Genomic DNA, 19,523 nt, shown 5'->3' on the forward strand with positions numbered 1-19,523 from the left:
TATCTCAGAGGTGAGGAACACTGGATGTGCCCAGTTAAGTTCCCAGCACCCATCGTGGGGAGCTCCCAACTGCCTGTCACTCTAGCTCTAGGGGATCTTGCCATTCTTTCCGAATGTCCATGTACCTCATGCATGTCCACAGACACATAAAAACATCCATAAACAATAAATTAAATCTTTAAAACATTTTCCCATGAAAGGTCAACTAAAGAGGACCAAAGGACAAGCTTTTACTAAGAGCCTATATTTCTCAGTTACATATACAGAAAAGGTCTACTATTTAAAAAGCACAAAAAAATCCCAACCTCAATAGTAAAACATTTAAAAATGGAATTAGTAAATGATCAAAATGATAAGATATTTTACTAAAAATGGCATACAGAACTGGGCACAGTGGCACACACCTGTATTCCCAGCCCTCGGGGAGGCAAGAGCAGGTGGATATTTATAAGGCCAGCCTGGTCTAGAGAGTGAGTCCAGGAGAGCCAAGGATACATAGAGAAGCTCTGTCTTGAAACACACACACACACACACACACACACACACACACACACACACTGCAGATGACTAATAAATACAGAGAGATAGTTACTATAGCCCCAGGGAATGGGAATTTGAACCCGAATAAGATTTGATTACATACTCTAAGTAGCTATAATAAAAACATGGAAGAAAATCATGAAAAATAACTCAGATGACTGTATAGACATTATTTTATAGACATTATTTTCTTTCCATTGATGTATATTGCCAGAACTTTAAAAAATGTTGGTTAAAATATCATGATTACAAATTTGAAAAGAACAATGAAATGTGAAACTGTTAAGGATTATTGGAACCTTCAGTCCCTTGTACACAGGTAAGGAAGGGAACTAGAAATCGTCGTACATCATTGAAAGACCAAGCCTGGCATATCTGAGGAAATGTGATCTTCTACGGTTTGGGGGCTGGGATCCCAGTCATCTGTAGGCTTTGTGGATGCCGAGAATGGGCAGTGGATAACACGTATTATGTTCTAAAAACGAGAATGGGGTGGAATGCACTGGGGCTACAGATCTTCTCATAAGGAGTTTTCCTCACGAAGCACAAGATGTTTGGCAGCTTGGGCATGCTGCTGGAATCTGGATCACTAACGCTGCACTAACTGAATCCTGCTTGCAATATAGAAAGGGCCTCTGACTGATTTTAATTGCAAGTTTTCTTGTCACGGGTGTTTCTGGAACCTTCTGACACTCCCTTTATATCTGTTCCCTGTGGGGAGGCTTGTGAACAAGATTTTGGGTAGTTTTGATCTGATGCTTCTAGGCTTCTAGGTGGAAAACATCAAGTAAATGTGAAACAGGTGGCTTCATCATTGACATCATACCTTTCCAGCTAGACAGCTGCCACCTACAGCATTCTCCCCATGAAATCTCTTCATCACCATCAGAATACTACAGAAAAATACTGAAGGTAAAATCATGGTGCCCACTTAAACTGGTGTTCCCACAATGCTGTCAAGAATCCACTGGGTAAATGACAAAAGAGAACCCTAAGCAGTGGCCCTGGGCAACTCATCCGACTTTGTAGACTTTGTATGGCAAACCTTCAGGGCACAGTGGGATCTGTTTATTTCTCCCACTGCTTGAAGATACCATTCTGCCTGACTGAGGGGTCGTAGCGAACGCTATTTAAAGGAACTGTCACTCATTCTCAACAACTTCCAGTATGCGAGGGAAGTTTTTTTTTAAACAAACAAGTGAACCACCCTCCCACAGATGTATTCAAAATGTTTTCTTTCAGCATTTGTAATTTTAAAAATCGGTTATGAGCATTTGGGGGCATTGAACATTCCATGGCTGTCTTCACTTTTGTGCTTGGTGTCCACACTTCCACTGATGCAAAAGTAATCTTGTACGTTCCTCTTGTGGTAATCTCTCCCTTGCTAGCGTATTATAAATACTGGAGAGACTGCCACTTACACTCTGCATGCTCAGCTTCACAGATACTTACCTGCCACACGACCAAGTCCTCAGAGACAGGACCTCACTCATTGTAGTGACTGTGCTTTACAATCCGGGAGCATGATGAAAATTATATCCTGTTTGAATCCCCACTTGGAGTCTTTCTCTCTTGCCTTCTTGCTGTATTGGTTGACAGTCCCAGGGTGTTTGGGGATGGCCTGTACTTTTGCTACTCTGAGTTTGTTACTTCGATTTTTGTTAATGAAATACTGGTGTTCCTTCAAGAAGCTGGTAAGGACAATGTTCAAATATCTGATCCTATGTGGGATATTTTTCATTAAAACACCCCAAATTATCATTGTACATAAAATATACAGTGAATTAGCTTTCCTGTTTGTTTAGTCATTTAGGAATAAAACTCTCATATTTACTTCAGCTAGAGTGGACACACAATCATACTGGTAAATAGTAACACCTCATGATGTTTATCTGTCTTCTGCTGGCCTTCTTTCTGGTTTTGTATGATGTTGCTTCATCATCTCTATTCTGGAACCTCTAGCCAATGTACATATGTGTATCTATATTCTTTGCTCTCTGTGATTCCAAGTATGTGAGACTAATAGCCCAACTCTAAAGATTCTATCAATCCTTTCATCATCTGCGACATCATCAGACTCTGCTATGGGATAAATTGGGTTTTAACTGCCCAGAGTCTTCACATGGTAGGCCAGGAACTACATCAGACTGGGAACCAAGCAGTAAAAGATGGAGCATTAGTACTTTCTCTTTGTTGAGGATGGAGACTTGGGCCTTTTAGACTTCATAAGTGTATAAAATGATAGAATTAACACAGGGAGCAAATGGTTCCAAGTTATGGCATTGTTCTGAAAAAAAATGTGAAGCATCCTGTAAATGATAAGTCAGCTGGTTTGCTATTGTGGACTTAAAATAGCCACAAGCCAAAGAAGATTCTTCTAAGCAAAAAACAGGTGTCAAAATAACAGCCCAATGAAAACCAGATCTATTTTTCTTATTTAATTCTAACTGAAAAAGAAGCTTAATTTTCCATGTACTTTTAGCACCCAAGAATAAAAAATGAGTTAAAAGTTGTGAAGGAAAAATGGAACTAGCATTCAGCAAAGTGGCATGTCCTATTGTCAAGCAAGAAGTGAGAGAAATGCTTACAAAGAGAGCGCTCAAAAAATAATCAAAGATGGAAGTTTGTAAGTTTAGGAGACTCAGCTGTTAAGGTTGTTTCCTGTTATATAGAAAAGCCCAATTTAAAACCAAGGGCTCAGGAAAAGACAGAGAACAAGACAGGAGCGTAACACAGAGGGCCTCTGAAAGACTACTGATCAATGTATCGAAGCAGAGTCTGATAGCCAAACTTTGGGCAGAATGCATGGCATTTTATGAAGGAAGGGGGAGATAGAAAGGCCTGGAGGGGACAGGAGCTCCAAAAGGAGACCAACAGAGTCAAACAAAACAAAACAAAAAAACCTGAGCTCTTGGGGCCCTGAAGAGAATGATACTCCAAACAAAGACAATGCATGGAGAGGACCTAAAACCCAGCTCAGATGCAGCCCATAGACTCAGTCTCCTAGTGTGGTCCCTAGTAAGGGGAGCAGGGGGTTTCTCTGACATGAACTCAGAGGCAGGCTTTCTGATCACCTTTCCCTGGGGTGTGCAGCCTTGCCAGGCCACAGAGGAAGACAATGCAACCAGCCCCGATGAGACCTGATAGGCTAGGATCAGATAGACTAGGAGGAGGACCTCCCTATCAGTGGACTAGGGGAAGGGCATAGGGGGAAAAGAGGGAGGGAGGGATTCAGAGGAGATGAGGGAGGGGGACACAGCAGGGATACAAATTGAATAAATTGTAGTAAATGATAATAATAAACAACAACAACAACAAAATAAAACCAAATGCTCAGAAAGCACCAGTGTTTACATGGGCTGGAACAGTGAATGTCTGTAGGGACTACATTTAATTGCTAAAGGCTAAGTTATATTTGCTGTGATTTGCTCAAGACAGTAGAGATCCCCATAAAGTATTGTAGACTAATACTCATTCAAAATGATCAAAACTTCAACGGCAATGGGAGACTTGAAGAGTTGGTGAGGAAATTAAGCTCTTAAGTGCCTGACGCTTTTCTCATTGTTCCATTGATTTACAACATGGAATGTCAGATTTAGCAGTCATCTGCCCTACTTCCTGAGATGTTTGTATATAGGGTTGAGTGTGAAATCACTATGGCTTCCACTCCAGCAGATCCTGTCATCTAGGACAGGGAATCCCGGCTAACGCTGCCTTTAAAACCTAGATCTCTCCATTGCATAGCCAAGGTTGGCACGTAGCTACATAGCAAACAGCACCACACCCTGAAACTTGAGCTTGCAGCAGACATGTTCTAAGCCCTCGCAGCTGACGTGTCTCGTGAGCATTCAGCTGCATGAACTGTGCCTCATCTGTATTAAGTATTCGTGAGTGCCTCCACTCTATGAGGTTCTGTGTGTAACCACCATATACCTAACCCTGCCACACACACAGAAATATCTTAACAGATATTCCCTCTCCTATGTTCGCATTTATTTTTGTGCTTAGAATTTTCTTTTCTTTTTTTATTTTTTGTATTTAATGTCCAGGACATAAATATATCTATAAAAACAATATTTTATGTTCAGCTTGTGCAAAATTGGCACGCTCCTGAGAGATGGTTTGCAACAGGATGGGCCCTCACTACAGAGGCAATGCCATCTCCCTTAGAAGCTACAACATCAGGCATATCTATGGCACTCTGCTGTACCCAGAGCTGCCATCCCAAACAGCCAGACTGTGCCTTCCAGATGCCCTGTCCTAACTGCTCATGCAAGGTTCACTTCCTCACAGTGCGTTCTGATCATAGAACATAGGAACTGGATGATGTGAAGGGGTGACCTGCTCCAGCTCCTTCATCAATGATGACAGAAAATCTTCCAAATGCTGTGGTAGGGCCAGGCCATGTTTAGAATTAGTTCGTGCAGTTAAGCAACTTGGGAATTTGAAATGTATCTCTGTCACTAAACTGTGCAAATGGAACAAAATTGCTTTCCTTTTTTTGGTACCCAAACTTGCACATCTAAATAATGAGGGTAGTAACAGAATCTATTACAAGGTTGTTGGGTTGATTACACAAAACAAAATTGGAAACTGTCTTTACAACAAATGCTACTGAGATGAAAAAAGTCTTTATTTTCATGCACAATTTTTTTGAACTCAAAAAAAGATATTCTCCTCTGCAAATATTGAATCAAGGTGCAAATAACATTGGCAAAAGCCACAAATTCTTAATCAGTGGATGTGAATCAAATCTATACATCTCTGATGGTAGACCTGTCTAACTCATATTCTCTGCTGCTGTGACCCTTTTATTCTGCAAGTTTGTGGCTGACTGAGATCAGTATTCAGACAGTGTTTGCCCTTTGGGTCTTTGTCAGGTTACTGTTGGGTCTTCGCTCCCATTCCTCCCATATGTAACATTTATGCTAGCACATCCACGTGCCTGCAATACGTCCTTTGACTTATGATTTTTTTTACCCCACTTAGCATGGCATGTTATAATAAAATATATGTATCTGCATGTTTTTTCAGGTTGTAATCTATCTGCAGGTGTTCATTATTGTTGGGTTTGCCCACTAGTATATCAATAGTATGGATAAAGAATGCTTACAATGACATGATAGATGTTCAAAACATTTTGATAAAAAAAATAAAGGAAGAGTAGATCAATCATTTACTTAGATGGATGAAATCCCTTCTCTAAGAACTTCCAGCACATCTGTTGCTTTCCTTCCTAGGCTCAGTCATCACCACTTATACAGGGAGAACCCCACACCAGAAGCCACAAGAACCCATCTCCTATTTCAAGCCATCTTGCCTGAAGCAGTATGAACACACCTTGACCCTCTAATCATGTTCAGTCCTGTCTCAGAAAGGTTCTGCACTTGGCATTCATTGGCATGTCTCCAATCTGGCCTGCTTATGGCCTTTCCTAGCTGTTTACAAGCATTCTCATATTGTTTTAAAGCCAGCTCTTCTCATTAGCTGGTATGTCTCAAATCCTAATCATTATCGTCTGTTTTAGATCAACTGTAACTATACTGCCTTGAATCTGCTCCAGAAAGCTTCCGTTCCTTCCTCTCACAGGACTTCTTCTCCCTATGGTGTTGGGTCTGGTAAAACCATCAGGGACTGTTTCTTTTTTATTTCTGCATAGTTCTTCTTGGAACTATGAAAATTCCAGGCTCTTAAAATTTAACACAAACCATGACAATGTAAGAAGTTAGTTAAATAGGATACAGATCACACCAAATACCCGGCTTTCAAGCAGATGCCTTTAGAGGCAAGAAAATTTCAAGCGGAGAAAAGACAATCTGTCCACCAGCCTGGGTATTCAATGGTGTAATGTCCTGATCTGCATGTTACTCTTTGGCATTTCATCTACTTTGAATGATCTTCTCCCTATTACATTAAAGTTGCATTTCTCACCAGCTGTTTTCCCAAATTTCAAACACCACTTCAGCCTGACAGTTCCAATTTCTCAAGCAACTCATAGAGCTTCTTGTGCTAAGTGCTTGTCGGTGTTTCCAAGATGTTAAAAGTTCATATTGTAAGGCCTTGAGAACATCACATGTATTTAGCAATCCTGAAGCCATTCATGCTCAAAATCTCTAAAGACCATGACTGCTGTGTAATGTTTTAATCTCAGTGCTCTAAATATATATGTATACATTTATACTATGCATAATGTATTTACGTGAATGATATAAACAAAGTCAGGTGCATTCTTACTTAAAAGAACTTAACTTTCACCTATTTCTAAATATTCCAATCATTTTTATATTATTGTTGGAGACTGCTTTCATAGTGAAGAACCATATTATTTAAAACTAGATGTGTTTCGACCCAGCATTTAGTTAGACATAAGGACGCCAGTAACCTTTTTTCCTTCAGGCCCCAGAGAAAACTGTCATTAGATTGTAATTTAACTCAATATCTGTTATTTTTTGCAGATTTAACAAAACTTCAAACCTGACCCCCCAAAGTCTGCACACATATGCATATGGCCTATGGCTCCTTCCTCCTTGCACACCAACCGTAAGTCATTAGTACGAAGCCTTACTTGATTGATCCTGACCCTGGTCTATGGCATTATGCAAAAAAACAAAGGCACAACTGGGAAGAGAATTATGCCTGAACAGCTCAGCTCTGAACATCCCAGCGCTGTTCACAGCCTTGGTAAAGCAACTACCAGTGCAATCATGGCCAGCCGAGCCAGAATAGATTGGCATCTCCAAAGATTCGGGTCTGGATTCTTTAATAATAAGAACACAAATAGTAATTCCTTGTCGCTATTGGCACTTAATCTTCCTGTACTACCTCCCATCATGCTGTTAAATAAATTAGTTTTGTTACAACAAAACTATGAAGAAAGAACTGGTTTATGCCATTTTAAAGGTATATGTGGTCAATGATGTGCCCAAAGCCACAAGAGGAACAAATTAACAAAATTGGAATTTTTACTCCTAGAAACCTAACTTTAGACACCAGTTCCTTTTTTTGGAATCTTTTGGTCAGTACTGGTAGTCTGACCCTCTAGGAACTCAGAGGACCAGGGTCAGGGACATACAAAGATGATACTAATGTGTTACAGAATTTTCTGAACAACTTGTACTACATTCATTGACATAAATTGTTCAGGGTGAAGACTATGAGAAAGTGTGTGACAATCACGTGTAATGTCCTTGGAGCCGGGGAAACATGCCTGATAAGCAGTGTTTATTCTCCAGTGTTCGTTTTTAATAGTTATTCCCCCCCCCAGAATTTTCTTTTCTTTTTCTCCTCTTCCTCCTCTTTCTCTCCAACCCCATTCTCTATCCTTCTTTCTCTATATCCTTCACCTCACCCTCACCTTCCTTTTCCCACCCTCTCCTTTCTTCCTGCTTATATAACCCAAATCAAGCTTAATTTAGTTTATGAAATATTTTCTGTCAAGAGCCTTAGAATTTATTCAGAAGCAAAATACATACAAATCAGCTAGGATGGAGGAAAAGGGGACAAGGGAGTGGGAGAGAGAAAGATGAACACATTTTACTATAGCAGCAAGAAGACAAAAACGACCTTCCAGACTTAAGATGAACAAACAAGCATGATGAATTCACCTTGGGTCAATTCCAACTCTGTAAAGATGTAAATGGTGATAGCATGCACTCAGCCTCATGGCAATGGCGGCCACACATACCTCCAGGTGGGTATGGCCTTTTCCTCCTTTGATTCCTGCTGTTTCCTTTGTTGATGTCTAGGGATGGCCTCTGGTTTCCAAGGTACTTTTTTATTCCGGATGCTTTGTTGTTCTTCTAGCACCTACCAAAATTAGATAGGAATGGGATACTGAATGATAACAAGACAAATATCCTCCAGCAGGACCATTTAACTCTGGATGTGTTTTCTAAACACACCTTTGGGCTGGCACACTGTTCTATGTAAGTCCAGAGAACACTGTCATTTGCATTCTATTCCAGGCTGTGTCCTTGCCTTGCTGGGAGATAGATGAACCTCTCATTCTTTTGGTGTTTTAATTTCCTCAGTGGCTAAACCCAAAGCATATATCCAATCTACCTTTCAGAACTTCTGAATGGATTATAGCCGAACCTTTCATAATGCTCTGGTTTAAAAGCTCTCTCTCTGAGCCATATTGATGTTTTCAATATTCTATTTTCCCCAAACAGTCATCAATAGGAATCACAAAGGAAATATATCCATATAATTGGATTAATTTTCTGTAAATCCTTGGATGATCTCAAAATGTTTGGCCATGACTAAGCAATGAATTTGAATTTTTGGCAAGTGGTAATCATGTGCACATTTCAAGTATCTGCCTTTTCTGTATAAAACAATCTGCTTTAACTAATTTTGAGAATATAAATGCTCATATGCAGCAGTATTAGAATACTGTTTCTTTGGCCTAAATTCTATGATGACTTGAGAAATCAAGATTCAAAAACAGCCACATGGATGCCAAATCAGGAAGTTGCCCAGACTCTCTAATGTCATATTGTGATAAGGCTGAGGTTATAAATGATTTCTTTCTTTTGTTGTTGTTGTTTACTTTTTTCTTTTATTATTATTTATTATAATTTATTCACTTTTTATCCCAGCTGTAGCCCCCTCCCAAATCTCCTCCTAGTTCCACCCTCCCTCCCTTCCATGTCCCCTAATCCACTGATAGGGGAGGTCCTCCTCCCCTTCTATCTGACCCTAGCCTATCATGTCTCATCAGGATTGGCTGCATTGAATTCCTCTGTGGCCCTCTTCCCCCGAAGGGAGGTGATCAAATTTCTGGCCACTGAGTTCATGTCAGAGATATGTGGGTGCCCTGCTCTCCATACTAGGGCACCCACTTGGAGACTGAGTTGCCTATGTAAATGATTTCTTAAAGGGAATATAGTGGAAAGGACTGATATGACAGATGAGGTGGAGGAGAATAGACCTTTCTATGCAACTAGAGATTCAGGGCCCAGTGCCTTATTGCACCTGAGTACTTAACCCTCATTGCAACTCCATCACTGCTCCATGTGCTGCTAAAGATGAATATGAAAGCCATGGAAGGGGCAAAAATGTGTCTATATTTAGTGGGCAGGCTATAATCAACCCCTGGGTACCATATCAGGGTCCTTGCTCAGATGTTGAGTCAAAAATCCACAAGTTGCCAACTCTGCCTCAGTGGCAAATGCCAACCAGCAAACTGACTAGCACCTGTCTGTTTGTCAGAGAAACAATTCCTGGTAGAAGTCCTGAACTGAAGTGGTACGAACCAAGAGGACCGTGTGTGTGTCTCTTTTTATTTTGGGGGGGGTGGAGTGGAGGCAAAGCACTGTGTGCAAAAGACACCAGGCTTATTCCAGCCATACAACATGTAATCCAGGTCAGCCTTTAGAATAACCCCCACATAAAAATGACAGTTCTGATTTACCAAATACTTGTGGTGTACGGAGGACTTCAAAAGAGTCATTCCAATTCCCCTGTAACCTGAAAGTGTCCTCGTCACAACTCCACGTGAGAGATGAAGTAGCTGAAGCTTAGATGGGTAAATAACGGTCATAGGAACACTAGTACGGGATTTACAATGGGCCAGTTACCAAATCTGTGCCTACACATTACCTGTGTACATAAACATTAACAAAGATCCCTATAAAGTAGGTATTAGTATCACATACATTTACTCATGGAAAGCTGATGCATGAGATATTAGAGAAATACAAGTTCACAGGACTCCCAGCTGATAAATTCGGATTTCAAATCTAGGGAGATTGTCTCCAACAAGGGGGCTCATAAGCACGGTTCGGTACTCTGCACTATACAGATCGAGTGGCCAAAAAGAGACCTGAGGCTAAGGCCTGTACTCTAAAGACAGCACCTTCTTCATATCTAACTCTAGCCGCTCTTAAGAATAAAGCAGGGAGAATGGGGGTGGGGGTAGGAATTATGTTGAAGGATGAAAGTTTTACCATGTTTAAAAACCAACTTTCTCAGTTGAGTTTTTTTTATTCATTTCTAAATATTAAGGCATATTAAAGAACATGCCTTCACTGTTGCTTAAAATGATAATTCTTCTCCTGCCTCGTCAATTGACTTTGAGTAGGCTCCAAGGCAGGGTCTGGCCCCATCATCAATGTAAGCAAAGAAGACAGCATTCCAAGGCTGAAAAACCTAAGTGGCTTCTACAAGAATGCACACTAATTGACATTAAGATGTAGTTGTTGCCTCGACAAGTGCACAAAACTTCGAGCATGTGCAAAATACTAGGATGTACACTTTGGAAAACACAGTTTCCTTTTCTTTGAGGTAAGCAAAATCTACTGAGGAACACAGAGGTACTGACAGCTAGCAGTGACTTCTATTAGAATGGTAAGGAGTTCTTTTGGCTCTTCATCCAAGTTCAAGTTTCTGCTTTGTGTGAGACAGTTAGGACAGTCTCAGGTACAATCTGGGGCTCAAATCAAGGCATATAAAGGTGAGCTATGAGGCACTGCCATATGCTTAACCATCATAAATGAGTCCAGGAAACTCTGCATGCTTCTAATGTGCCCTGGAGAATTAGGCAAATCACTGTTATCATCGTTACTATTTTATTCTCCATCTACAAGCTTACAGCCTCTTCTCTTCAGTAGGCTGTGTCCCTGAGAGCAAAATAAACTCAACAATTTCTTCCTGCAACAGCTCATGAATATTAATGCCTTCTTTATTTATTGTTTGGCAAAATATGACAAAAATAAAAAATGCACTACAGCAAAAAAGAACATGAATACACCAAAAATATCTAGCTACTGTCAGGATGCTTATGTCATCACCATTATCAATAAACACACACTTGACAAGCACACAGCACACACTACTTCGCCCCAGAATCCTTTCCTTAGCATTATTTTTTCTGAAAAGGTGTGGGCGATTCTTGAGTTGCTACTCTCGGATTCGTGTTGATTTTGGCTTGCACAGTCTTGGTGTACACAATAATGGCACACGGTGATATGCAAGAGCGGCCTCCCAGAAACAGATTCTCAAGGCCTCAGACTCTTTCCTCAGAAAGCTTTGTACTAGAATCCCAAATGTATAAAACAAGGGAATTTAAGCAGTTTTGATTGAAAGGAGTAGGCAGAGCCCCTCTATCCAGTCCTCATCTCACATCCCAGCACGGCCCGAAGCAACTCTAAGAAGGCTTCTCAGTTTGCACAGCATGCTCGCCATGTCCGTGATCTGGTACATTTTGCAGAAGAAGGTCCATAAAACCAAGCCAATTAAAAAGCAGCAGAGGCCACCGAACTCAGAGACAGAGTTGGGACTAATATTCCTACCCCTCAGTCCTCATCCAGTAATCTTTACAAACTGCTTCCCGCCTCCCTACTGAGTACTACTTAAGGGGCAAATGAAGATAAGTATTTTATCCAGGCGGCCTGCTCTACATCTCTGGCAACTGACCTCTGAGGCTGATCAGTTGTTCCTGGAAGGACGCTGTGATAAGCAGGTGGACAGACAATACAAAATGCAGAGCAATACAGTGTCTGCTTTATGTGGACAGACGTGGTGGTCGGCCCGCAAAACACCAAACATGAAATTCCACGAGCTCTGCCAAAGGAAAAAAAAAATGAGTCTGGCCATACTCAGAACTTGGCCAAGATTCCAGAAAGTACATCTGTCAATGCTCCCCGATTATCTTTAAGAGAGGTCTTGAATTCAAGGCAGTGCCTCTGAGCCACAGGCAGAACACATATCAATGACAAAAGAACCACATTACAACAGTATCCTGCTGCGTGGGTAGTTCAACAAGAGGACAGTGGCATACCGCTAGACAACCTCATGCGACTCCTCTCCGTACCAAGACTTCATTCCAGTGTGCAGGGCCCATTCTCCAACAATGATGACTGTTACACCGCCTCAGCAGCCAATATATCACAAACTGAGCTTCAGAGAGCGTCAGATACTATGTGATTCGGGGACAGCCGTGGGCAGAGTGGACTCTTGCCTCTGACATTATGCTGTGTGTCCTGGTTCCTCTACAGTCTGTATTATTTTTTTTTCCTTTTAGAGGAGATGTGTTCCTTTTAGAGGAGATAGTCAAAACAAGCAGTCTCTCAGCATGCTCTCATTCTTTTCATAGTGGAACTGGCTTTGGCCTGTCACCTCTATAGCAGGACCTTCTCGTAGAAAATGTGCTTGAGGGGCTGAAGTGACACCTCAGTAGCTAAATACACTGGCTGTTTTTTCAGAGGTCCCTGACACCCACATAGCAGTTCAGGGAATGGAACACCCTCTTCTGGCATCCAAGGGCACCAAGCATGGCGCATGAGCATATGTGCCACCGAACACCCTATACATAAAATTGCGTGTATGTATACATATATATGTATATAAATGTATATATATATATATAGTGAAATGTACTTGAGTGAAATGTTCTTTCTAATAGCCTTTTCAGTGGCAGAGTTTTATGAGAAAACTGTTAGAATTAATTCTTCATTGTTTTCCTGTATGTGGAAAAGTTAAAAAAAATACTCCTTTACACAGAAAAACGAACAAACAAACAAACTCATAAATATAATGAAAACGTTTACATTTAAAAAGTGCTCTATACATTAGTGATTTTGTTATTAAATGTGCTCATTGTCATGAAATCAATGATGTATAATGTGTTGAATCATGACATCAAATCTTTAAAGTTCTGTGTGTTCAACATTGGAAAAGCTTAGTCACAAAGCTAAGGGTCCCGTGTGCCCTGCTCTGCGGTTGCCACGTATGTGTCAGTACGTGACACCTATGTGACCTCTCTGTGTGGTTGCACTGTAAGTGTCAGCAGATATGACTTGTTTCTCCAGCAACACAAAAAGAGGTTGCTCTTCTATTCCAGCTATCAGGTTTAGATGTGGGAACGGCCAATTAGGGAAACCCCAAAACGCCCCTTCATGAAACTAACTTAAAAAAAAAATCTACTGAAAACTGTGAGAATCCACAACTTGAAAATTCTGGAAATTACAAAGAATTTTACATAACTTTTTTTTTTTTTTTAAACTGGCTAGGAAGTGCAAATTTGTGCCTTAGCTCCCCCTGTCTTCTCCCATGCTAGGCACATTGACAGTAGTCCCAAAAACAACACTCTACATTCTAGAGGGAGACTCTAGATGGCTCTAGGAGGAACAAACTGACAAGGAAAATCCCCCATTGAGGATGACTGGGAGGCCTGCTTTGATAGCCAGTCTTGGGAAGTGACCTACGCTGTTTACTGTCACAAGACATTGTCCAAAACACAAAGGGGCCAGTGCGTTAGTCTTTGTTTTAAACTTTCCACTTTCGAAGGGCCTGGAAGCTGGCCAGAGGTTGCCACATTAGCCTTCTTACGGATTTCCTAGGCCTTCGCATGCTCTTACAGGTCCCCAGAAATACAGGGTAGAGCATGTCCCTTGGAGAGTACCTTTCTCCCAGCTTTTATTTTCTTTAGAAATTACTAAAATGAACTCCGTAAATTGGAGAATACACAATTGAAATTATATATATATATATGTTTATGTATATATGTGTGTGTGTGTGTGTGTGTGTGTGTATGTATGTATGTGTGTATAATTAGTAAACTATTTGAAAAAGAAATTAGTACTGAAAGGAAAAAAATACTTAGGAATAAACTGAACTAATGAGGCAAAGACATATATTAAAAATAAAATGTCATTGAAAGAGATTAAATTCTATACAAAATGGAAAGTCTACCCACGTTCACAAATTGAAGGAGTCAATAGCATTAAGATGTCACTGCATTCCCTGTATTGATCTGCAGACATAATGTAATTGTCATCAAAATTCTGTCACTCCTGTAGGGGCAAGGTGACCCTAAAGTTGACATGGAAATTCAAAACAATATAATAGACAAGCAATTCTAAAAATGAAAACCAGGCTTAGAGGACTTTCATTTTTTCTGTTTCAAATCTTACAGTGTGGTCAAGATGTACATGGCATTGGTGAGCAGGGTTGTAGCTGGGCTTTGCTACTTTATGGGTTCTTTCTTCCACCATTCTCCATCCCTTTACTTGTCCCCTTTCAACCTCCTAACACCAGATGTGAGATAAAAACAGATAGAGAGGAAAGGAAAAATATCCCGAATAAAGTCAGGGGTCGAAAAGGGGTCACATTGTTGTTAGACTACTTTCTGCTATTTAGGAGTGTCCAGTTTCTTGGGGCAAATTTGATCTTTGCTAGGAGGTTATCTGATTTTTTTTCTGGTTTCTTCTTTGAATAGGACTGCTAAACAAACCACAATGAAGAGCAACTCACAACCAACCAACAATGCCCCCAACCCCCCCAAAAAAATACACCCTACCTTTTAGGGTCCTATCACTTATGTACCCTCTAAAAAGTCTTCGGAATTCCAAATATCACACAATTACAGAAACTCTCTGCAGATTGCAAAATCACACCGCTGCTAGAGCAAGAGGCAAATCATAGTCAGATGCTGAGAAACAGACCCATATTTCTCACACTTTGGACTAAAACAAAAACATATTCTTATAAATTCTTCCATTTTTGGATAACCCAAAATTCCAAAATTCTCAGTACATAGGATCCAGTAACAAGTAGACCATAAGCCTATGATGAGCTGATTTTTAATCAAGTATGGGATTTCAATAACAGTACTGCATCCATTCAATATCCACAAAAAAGAGTGAGTTTGGGCTCTTACCTTAAATCCTCCCCCCAACACACACAGCACTAAGGTTAAATATCTAAATATAAAAGCCAAAAGCACACTCTTCTTTGAAGAGAACAGATACAAATTGTTGTGACTGCAAGGAACGGTTTCCTAAACAAGACAGCAGAAAGCATAGGGACAAATATAGTGACTTCATTATTACAAGTTTGTGTGAGCGAGTCCCAGAACACTGCTGAAGAAAACACAACGAGTAAAATGGAAGAAAACCACTATACACTAGGTACTAATAGGGGCATGTCTGGAGATTATGTAAAGGATGTTGAGCTAAGAGACCTTCCACGGGAAGAACTTAACAAGGCCTACCCTCCTTCTAAGTTCTCATTCCACCAAAGTTCACTGAGGGAACCAGTGCATATATTAGGCTTATGGAGCTATGGGTAGGAGTATAGGAAATGTTAAGGCAGCCACACTGGGATGTCTTTACCTAGCAGAGATGATGACTTCCTCATGGCTGCACGGATAGAGCTTTCTCCCCTCATCCTCTCTCTCATATATTGTTTGGTCCCTCCCCCAAGAACCCAAGGTCACATGCAATGAAGACAGAATTGCATGCAACAGATTGGGAAGGGTGACTGGATACTTAAATAAGAGTCCCATATTCTCTCTACTCTTCTTCCTTCTAGGAGGTAAAGTAAGTATTTGTTTTGGTTACATTTCAATTGCTGTGATAAAACATCATGATGCAGCCAACTTATAAAAGAAAGTGCTTAATTGGGCTTATTTTCCAGAGGGTTAGAATTCATAAAGACAGAGCAAAGGCATGGCAGAAGGAATGACTGAAAACACACATCTTGAGCTCCAAACAGAAGAGGCAGAAAACACACTAGGAATAGCATGAGTCCTTAAGCCTCACATCCTGCTCTAGAGGCATACCTCCTAATCCTTCCCAAACAGCCAGCAACCAGAGACCAAGTAGTCAAATTCAGGGACTTGTAGAGAGCATCTTCTACAAACCACCATGGGCGTCAACAATGCCCAGCTGTGATGAACTTTCATGAGCAGGCCAAGCGGAACCCCTAACGATGGTCTCACTTTGGCCTGAAGGGTAGTCCTTTAGATCTTATTCATGCCAACGATAAAAACAGCAACACTCTACATACAAATGTGGGAAGAATTGGAAGTCATTTTCATTCATACAAGATGTGAAGCAATGAAAATAAGCACATCCAAAGGTGCTGCAAGTCCTCATGTCATGTATTAGATAATTGCAGCTCAGACTCATGGTAATGCACATAGCATCATGTCTACTACGTTGTTTGGTCAGACATATAAAACCCACAAAATACACACTGTCAAAGATAATATGGAGTAGTGGAACTTTTCTTTGCACATGAAAATATAAACTAGTGGAGCCATGAAGGAAAACCCCTTGACTAGTCCTCAAAATTCATTCCTGGGTGTCAAAGGACACATGCACACAAATTTCACCACAAATGCCACCAAAACACTACTTTTCATTAGTGCTGAGTGATAAATATTTTATAGATGGGGGCCAGGGCATGGCTCACTGGGTAAAACTGCTTACAGCGCAAGCAGGAGACCTGAGTTCGAATCCCTAGAACCCACATTAATCCAGATGCCTCGTGTGCACTCCTGTGATTCCAGTGCTCCAATGAGGGGGGAAGTGAAGACAGGACAATCTCTAGAAACTAGTGAACCATGGCCTCTGGTGTACACTGTGAAAAAACAAGAGACCCTGTCTTAAATAAAGGGGAAGGCTGACTTCTGACATTATTGTGCATGACACCCTCCCCACACACACACTAGAATAAAAGTACACAAATATTCATTAACTGATAGTAGATGAGCAGTTTCTTTAGGACTACACAGAGGTGAAAATCACTGCAGTTCTGAAACATATTGCATGGATTTCTCTTAGAGTCACGAGAGTATTATGGAATTAAGCAGTGCCTATGTTTGCATGCCATTGTAAATATACCAAAAATCATCTAAAGTTTTATCCTTTAAATTTGATGAATTTTCTTCTTAGAATTTTTTTTGTCCAATATCAATTCCAAAGATAGATTCTTGTTCATGTCTAACCCACAGTTTCGAATTTTAGAAACAACAAAAGCAGGGTAGGTATTGACATCTCCTGAAGGGATAAACTCCTGGAACACAGTTCCATATAATAAAAAACAGAGGAATTACACTATGGAGAAAGCAAAAGTAATTATGGATTACATATTTATGCTCTTAGTAAATGGCCAAATCTGGAATGTATAGGAGTCAAATTTCATTTCCTTGAGTATCTGTGTGTCTTTAAAAGTATCCCTACCTGGGAGGGACGGGAGTCATTGTGATGGGACTGTGATGTGTGCGTGGAAGGCCTCCTGTCGGATACTGAGGCTAGAATCCTGGAAACAAGCAGAGACCAGGAAGACTTGGTGCTCTGATCACGAGGCCTTTTTAAAGCTGGAGGGCCAGGGAAGGCTATGCAAATCAGGTTCACCGCGGCCCAGGGCTTTGAGAAGTTTCAGTACTGTCAGCTGAGCCTGGCGATGCTCATTCTAGGGCATGACAGAGAAGGATGGAGAACTGCCTTCTGGGAAGATCACTGTCTTCAGTGGGCAGAGAGAGGAAAAAGGAAAGGATGAGAATGAGGGAGTGAGGGGTGGGTAAGTGAATAATAAGCCCTTCTCCTTTGCACATACCTAATGGGTTAAACAAACACGTTGCTAGCATCGTAGGAAGACGTCTATAGGAGAGGAGAACACAAAGATAAACAGAGAGAATGACTGTTAAAATCTGACTGCTGCTGTAGATTTATTTGCGAGTACATTTAAGCATTATGCTAATTACCCATGCATCAATCATCTGTATTTTATACAGAGAAGCTCAGGGAGCTATTGTCTTTCCTGATGGTTATTGAGTCAGCATCAGGGCCAGCTGGAGCACTGATTAAAATCTAGATTGCTGGCCCCACCCGGGGTTTCTCCCTGGTAGGATTGGATGGGACCTAAGAACATGCATGAATGACAAGTTCCTGCGGAGGGCTGACAGTTGCTCATTCAGAACCCAAGGACACCTTGAGAACCACTGACTTAGTCAGGCAGAGTTCTCAGGAAGAAATCCCGGTGTCTCTAATGCCTGTGGAAGGAAGGATGAAAGTACAGGGGTTAGAGCTTGTGCTCTGCTCCTGGACACACAGCAGAGGAGGGTGAAGCAAACCAACCTTTGTCCTCACCCAGCTGACAACGAGTAGACGTTTAGATGCTTTTATGCCATTTAGTAATGCTGTTTGAATTTACAGACTAATGATGACTAAATGTAGCCATGATGATCCAGGGTTAGCAAAAACTATGATATAAATCTTACTAATGGGCACAGTGAAAAATTACAAAAGCAGGAGCTTAAATTAATGAAAAACACCCTGTATCTCTGTGAGACAAGGGTAACCAGATAAAACTTCAGCTGATCGCTCAATTCAAGTCTTCTTTTTCCCAGAGCCGAGACCTGAACCCGGGGACTTGGGCTTGCCCCACAAGTCCTATACCACCAAGCCAACGCCCCAGCCCTGCTCAAAACTATTCTTAAGGGAGAACAATAGCTTTATAAAAGGCCTGAAGTCAAAACATATCTGAGAGTTGCCAGAATTTCTAACTAATTAAAAGCATAGAATGTACAGTTAAATTTGAGTTTCTTATGATAAACAATGTTTCATTTTTAATGTAAGACAGTTTCATGTCCTACTTGAGACTGACACTAATAAGACACTAACAACTTTTTAATAGGTATTTAAAATTCAAACTTATCTGGAAACTGATATTTTCCAGATATGCATTCAGTGAGGGATTTAATATGCTGACAGTTCCATAAGGGAGACAAACACGCCAACATACCGTGTTCCACGTATAACACAATGAGCAACGGGAGGATGTAGACACTGCAGAGGTTTTTGGGGGCTACAGCGGGCTCGGGGACCAGTGTGTCTGTGGTGACTGAGGGGTGTGTGGGGGCATCTTACACTAAGGAGACAGAGCCTCAGCCCATTAGCTGAAAGCTCCTGCAGAGACCAAACCAAAGAGTAAACAGCATGGGTGTGGCCAGCAGACAAACGGGTGGGATAAGAGAGCAGCTGCTGAGGACGAAGCATGACATATTCCACCCAGGCCACACACCACGAGTGGTAGAGCACAGGCTTGAAGCACGAGCACTGTACCATCATCAATATTGAACATGGGTCCCGGACATAAACTCCAGCACCCCTTTCCTCCATGTCCTGAGGGCCACAAAGAAAGACCTCAAATTACATCATACCAGAAGAAGCCTAGATACCGAGCCCTTGAGA

At 41.1% G+C, this 19,523-nt stretch overlaps 1 protein-coding gene across 3 annotated transcripts in view; it reads right to left on the bottom strand.

Annotated features, from left to right (window-relative positions):
- Sema6d (semaphorin 6D) overlaps window positions 1–19,523 on the bottom strand; it is a 558,098-nt gene that overhangs the window by 493,365 nt on the left and 45,210 nt on the right. The window contains exon 2 of one of the 3 annotated variants that reach the window (XM_060371732.1): window positions 8,225–8,346. The exons of 1 other annotated variant lie outside the window; for it this stretch is intronic. The gene's annotated coding sequence lies outside the window, so the exon portion shown is untranslated. Of the gene's footprint in view, window positions 1–8,144; window positions 8,164–8,224; window positions 8,347–19,523 lie in introns of those variants that run through there. One more of the 3 variants, XM_060371733.1, reaches the window with a different exon arrangement.

Source organism: Meriones unguiculatus, chromosome 18, assembly GCF_030254825.1.
Source record: "Meriones unguiculatus strain TT.TT164.6M chromosome 18, Bangor_MerUng_6.1, whole genome shotgun sequence".
Taxonomy (NCBI): Eukaryota; Metazoa; Chordata; class Mammalia; order Rodentia; family Muridae; genus Meriones; species Meriones unguiculatus.